Raw genomic sequence first — 6,682 nt, 5'->3', positions numbered from 1 at the left:
TTTTGTTAAACTCATCTAGTCGCCTTTGAAAATGAATTTTACATTAAGGTTTAGAGTATCCAAACACCATTTCATTGGGCATGACTGCCAATGTTCTTATTGCATTCAATGCGAGTCATTGAGGGCATAAGAATGCTCACTAATCCTTTATTTCCTTTCCTTTTTTTCGCTCGAAAAGGAAAGAAATTGATATGTAAGGGACAGGAGGACAGCCTGCTCCAGGGAGACCTTCATTTTTTTCCCCTCAACCAAACTGACGTGGGTCAATTTAATTTGAAGAGATTGTATAGCTGAAATGACTGCATCTGTCACACGCCCCACCAAACTGGATAGGAGGGGCCACATTGTCTTGTCCTTTTTTTGGGATACGAATTCACCCACACACACACATCCCTGGAGGTGTTAGAGGGAAAACCCTTTTTCTTTCGCTTTTCAGATTGAGCGAAAGGTCTTGCGTTTGTTATTTTCCCAAACCATTTGTGCTCCTCTCAGCACTTTCATTACTATACATTTTTTCATTTGAGTCGGTGAAAGTATAAAATTCTGATGTCTTGAAATGAAATTGAAATTGAATATTAAACCAAAATAGGTTCAATGGTTGAAGCGTTGAAGTAGTTAAATTTAGTTATCGTAAGAAATTAACTCACATGAGCTTGGTTCACTCTTAAAGCCGCATTATAATATTTAACAGGGAGCATGGGATAACAATGGCAATGGAGGCCACAGTCATTACTACTGATGATGTTCCTACCCGTACACAAACTTCTGATTTACATGACCCTTTGGGAAGTGAAAAAAAGGGGAAGGGATACAAAACTACAGACCAGAGTTGGCTTCGAAGAACTTTTTCGACCAGACAACAACTAATGAATGATGCAACAATAAGGAATCGCACTGGCCAAGTCGGCAAAACTCGACACTCAATTGGGAAAAAGGGGGGGCTGGGGAAAACTGCAGGGAAATGCACAAAGGGAGGGGATGGGGTGTGTGTGTGTGGTAAAGTTGGTTTTTTGAAAACTCTGAGAGAGAAAAACATTTCCTGGTCTCGTTTGCTTCGTTCGGCGTGTCCCCCTTTTGGGTTTGTAAGCATTTAATTAATATTGAAAGCGACACATAAAAGGCTTAAATGCCCAGATCCCTCACTGATGCACACATGGCAGCCACGGAGGCCCAGAGCCCGATGCACACTCAATCCGTGGAGTGCAGCCGGCATCCAGCAGCAGGCCAATCATTTTTTTTTCCAGCACCATGTCAACGCAACACACATGAACTGGCTGACTGACTAGCAGAGTGAATGGTTAGCTAGAAGGCATCGTAGAGCGGTCGATGCACTGAAAGAAACTCATTATTTATCATATTTTCTAATATGCAACTGCATGCAGCAATTACATTTGAAGAGTGTGCAGTGCATGTAAGCATCTGATTCGGATTTTTTGGTTCTGATCTCTTTGGTTCCTCCCATTTCTGGCAGTGCTTATTGGGAATGTAAGTCGCAGAGTGGGGCAGGTTGGACTGCAAGTCAGAAGTTGGCTGGGACCTTGTCCTGTCATCACTTCAGAAGTCTCTAATGGGCGCGTCAGTGTTCGCCGAGCGCTCAGTTTCGGTGCAGTTAGTTGACAGCGAGTGTCCCGGAATATCCAAGACCCCTTGGTCTCTTTTTTCGGGGGTAGGGTCTGCCATGGATGGCAGTCAGTCGCTTCTGTCATATGCACTGTCCCCATCATTCAACCGGCTCTTCAGTCCGCAACATACACTCGCACACACAATCACACTAACACACCAGTTGAAAGCAGAGCCCACAGTGGCTCAATCATCGCTGATACGCCCAAAAAAACCCCCCTTTTTTGAAGGGGACTTAAACCGTTCCCTGCCCTCCACTCCACTCCACCGCTTGTGATGCGCTTTTTGGCCCCTCCGGCTTTGTGAACTGACTCTGGCCCATTTGTTTCCGCTAGCACTTCTCGCATTCCTCAGCGATTCATGGCTTGGCGGTCGAAAATCGACGGGGCGAACGCTGTGAATTGAGTTTTTAAGGGGGGGCTTGACACTTGGATCCGACCAACAGCTTACTGAACTGGAGCATATTGCACTCGAAATGACCAAAATGGGTCGAGTATCACTGTCGCCAATTGAAATGCACAATTGTTTAATTGTTTAAAAGAGGCATTTGTGAAAAGAAGTGTGTATTCTCGACGTTTTATATGGATTTGTAGCATGGTGGATGATGTGTTTTTTGAATCTTTGGTCGTCTTATTTTTGCCCATTTTTCGATCTCATTTCCTCAGATCGAAGAGTGCATTTTTGGCCCAAGGGTCGCCGTTCAGGAAGCTCTCAAAAATTTGTGTCGCCCTTGGCGGCTTTTATCCAAGTACCAAGTATGTGAAAAAGCGCATTGCGACATTGGCTGGCGATATGCCCGAAAAAGGCCAGCCCACCATGTAAACCAGCTAACGTCGTCCGCCCGATTCAGTATGCCCCATTCCCCAAGTGTCATAAAGTGACAAATCCATCAACGGCTCGGATGTGAAATGATGCAAGGCGTGGGCAATTTGTCTCGCCTGAAACGAAACGGAACGGAACCGGAATGAAATGAAACGCAATGGAAATGGTAGCGGGGAGGGGGGATTTCCTGCCAATTCAATTTGGGATTCCCCCCGAGGAAGAGGAGGCTAAAAACTCCACCCACATTACTGTGCATCGTACAAATTCTGTATAATAACTAAATGGAATACGAAGAAATAGCAATCGTTAGTTATATTAAAATTAGCAGTGACATTTTTTCGGGATTTTTTGAACTTTGAAATTAATTGAATTGGAGAGCTTAGTGTGCCAGTTGTTCGCTTTACACAAATTTCCCATTTGCGATATGCATTTTGCACCAATGTTGTTCTTTCGGGAATTTTAAATTCGAAATGTTCAACGCAAATATTGGACAAGTGATGTATGTATATGCACACCTCGGTGCCCCATCCTTCACACCCGGATTCGAAACTAAATAAATATTTTTATTGTGTTTGTTTGAATTTTATTTGCCTGAATGCTGCCACTGAAAGCCAATATAAATGTGCACGTAGTGCATATATACGGATATATTCTCACAGATATGTCGGTTTTATTTTTTGCCAACTAAATTGAGCGTAAACTTTCGTGCCTTACGCCGCATTATTGGCTATGTGGAGCACACAATCCTCTTTATGGGTATGTCACTGTGGCCGGCAGTTCACATAGTGACGAAGCGCACCAGAAGAGTGTGTGAAAAAGAAGCATCGATTGACATCTCATTTGTCAAAATCCCATGCTCCCCACCATTAAAAAAGTGATTGACTTTCACTGACAATTTGTTAGCTGTTTAAAATATTAATTTAAGATTATAAATATATCTTGATTACGCTTGACTTGCATATTTTGTTCTTTCTTTTATATATATATTTTTTTTTCGAAGTGCACTCATGAGATATGTTGTAGCCATGTTCGGCCATAAGCCGTTTATGCCCTGATTTATTATGGGCCAACAAATCACCGACATGATGGCTCAAAGACCACCCTCCTTCACTACACTCCACCACCCCATCCCTCATGAATCTCGGCTGGGTGCATTTTTAATGGTTTTCGTGGAAAGGCTCTGATATTTGCATTGTGCCCGGGGCTCCTCGAAGGAAGCCATCGAATTCAAGTTCAATTCGGCGGCGAACACTTAAAGTTGAGTCCCCAGCACATGGGAGTACATCCATCGCACACCACAAAACAGTGGTGGATGGGTGGTGACTCTGACCCCCCAGTGGCAACCAGGTGCCGCTGAGGCTGCGGCAAAAGTGATGATGACAGGGCCAAATGGAACTTTCGTGTATTATTATTACTTATCTTTAACGCTGTTTTCTTTTTCGGTGCCCTTGCTTTAATGGAAAGCCTGAAAGTGTGCCCCCTTTGCTTTCAACAAATTTTCCCTTTAAAAATTTCCTTAAGGTTGAAAGCATTTGCGAAAAATCAGCTGCGATCAATGGGCCATAAAAATCAACATTAAATTGGTTTAGGGCAATAACATTGGAAGGAAATAGATTTTTGGCCCAAAAGGAAGCTTCAAAAATGATTTATACATTTAAACCAAAAATAATTCAGGCATTATTAAAAAGAAAATATTTTAAGTACAGTATTATTAAAGATTTACCCGAGTGACAGTAATCGATGGGATTGAAATGTACTTTCTGTTTAAATTTTTTCGGTGATTTCGACCTGGACTCATCCCTCTCATTCTCGTCCTGCGAACTACTTCACACACTAAGGACGATGACTGGGTTGGGAAAATGGATGGAAAAGCGTTCGAAGAACGCAATGATGCGAAAAGTGTTGAAAATGAAATCGTGTACGCATCGAGAGCATAAAACGTGCATTAAAATCTGTCATTTACATTGGTAAAGGCGTGAAAAATTGGCTAGGTTCAACCCGCAACCCGCAACGCGCCCTTTGTCTTCAAGCCCACGGATTTTCCACACTTTTCCCCTTTCATTCTCTTTTCGCCCTTTGTGTGTGTGTGTGTGTGTTTGCTCCCCTGGCGAAAAGTTGGAAAAGCGCTGACGAGAACTCGGTTTGCCTTTGGCTGTCGCAGCATCGCTTTTCTCCGCTTACAACACCACGCCCCTAGAATTTTCTCATTTCCCCCACACCCGGCACCTGCCCTCGTTTCGGCTTCAACTCTTTTTCGCTTTGAATTTGCTTTATGAGAAATTTATAATATCCCTTACCCCCCCCCAACTTGAAGTCGAACGGAACTTGTTTGTTAACCAGAGTAAAATCGGGGCCGGAAGAAAAAAAAAAAGGGGAGAGGTCAGCAAAACGGCTAACCAGTTAACATGGACTCCATTTTTCTTTTCATTAAATTGCATATATATATTTTTAAATATAAATTACTTTCTTTAAAGTGCATTGTTTTAAATCGTACTTCTATTGCCATGCAAACTGTTATTTGGAACATTACGAATAATACATTAACAAATTAGCTATCTCATTTGGGCTAAAAGGGCGCTAGAAAAGTCAATCCACTCAAGTGGCTTGAAAAGCAAAACTGAAACTCTAGCCATACATTTAAGTTGATTAATTAGCAAGCGGATTGCGGATATCAAAATGGATTAACTGCAAACCCTTCAGTGGCAACTTTTCAGCAAGCAAAAACATTTTAATTAAAATGTGATTGCGTATACGCAGCGTGGGCAGCGTCGTTAAAAATTTAAGCGCGCAAAATGACGGCACTTCGAATTAGTTTAAAGTTACCAGTTATCAAGTGAGCATTCAAATTAATAATTATGTGTCATGAGAACAGGATTAATTTCAATTTGGATAGGATCTGGCTCAGTAGAGAAGATAAGAAATTTGACAAATCAACATGGCTAGCCGCAAGTGAATCAGATGCTTGAATCTTAGCCTGCCGGCTGTGAAGCAATTACATTTAATTATCAGAGCGTTAGGCAAATGTTGTCTGGCTCCTAAATAACAAGATTGTAGAAAGCTGGGAAGGGGAGCGGTTATCGCCATAAAAGATGCCCGAAAATTAAAAAGAAATCAAATGCGGTGGAGTCAGTCTTCCACCAAAAACACCACAAAATTCTTGTTTGAGGTCGTTGAAACAGCGTGACAGAGTTTTTTTTTTCAGGGGTGAATCTGCCGAGAGGACCACATGGACGCCACTGGCGGAGAATTGAAACCGCAGCTGGGTTGGTTGGTGGTTGGTGGCAGAGTAACAGATGGGTGCATATTCTGCCACACTATCTGCCAGCGACGGGAATTTAATTTTGAATTCGAAAATCGGAAATTTGAAAGTGCTGCGGTTCATTAACTATGATGGCAACTTTAGGTATCATAAATTCTAAGGCATATTCCAATTCAATTAGAATAATTCGTTAATTAGATATTTGCGTGAATAATCGACTACGAATTATAGGAAACATTTTGGAATAGTTACTTAACCTGATTAAATATTATATTTTTGGCATTTTTTTATGCATTTTTGCAAAGTGCATGTTTCTGTGTAGGAATTCTGGTCTTGCTGCCATTTTTCTTTGGTAAAATTCCAACTACTAGTTATGTTTGTTTATTACACACTACCGGATTGCTCATATTCCCTTTTTCCCCAACTATTTCTCCTGCAAGGCATCAGGCGGGGCCACATGGCGTATGCTTAATTTTGTTGCCACTTTGACAACTTGACTGCCTGCCCCTAGGCATATGTACATATGTGTGTGTGTGTGTGCGGTGTCTGCTTGTGTGGGTGGGCTGCCTGCGTAAGTGAGTCTGTGTTTGCTGACCAGAGGACACAGGACCGTCGGAGTTCTGTAGGAGATGGGTTGAGGTAAGCCGGGATGAGCTGTAGTAAGGTGTTGTCTGCTAGCAATTAAAAGGACTTTATCACAAGTACATTAAAATATACCACCTTGGAAATGGGGAAATCCGGAGGAAAAGCGCAGGGCCAAAAGGACGAACGAGCCAACAAACAACCTAATTAACTTGTCAAAAATTCAGACTCTGCTCACCGGCCCAAAAACGGAAAAGGCAAAGGAACGGGACATTAAAAAAAATGTGGAAAACAAAAGAAAAGTGAAGTGAAGGAAAACAAACAAAGGCAATGGCAGTTATGCCCGCTTTCGCCTACGTGCCCGGCTTAGGGTTCTATTAAAATTTCAATTAAATATTT

The sequence above is a fragment of the Drosophila simulans genome, chromosome X, assembly GCF_016746395.2.
Source record: "Drosophila simulans strain w501 chromosome X, Prin_Dsim_3.1, whole genome shotgun sequence".
Taxonomy (NCBI): domain Eukaryota; kingdom Metazoa; phylum Arthropoda; class Insecta; order Diptera; family Drosophilidae; genus Drosophila; species Drosophila simulans.
Note: the sequence above shows the minus strand (reverse complement) of the source record.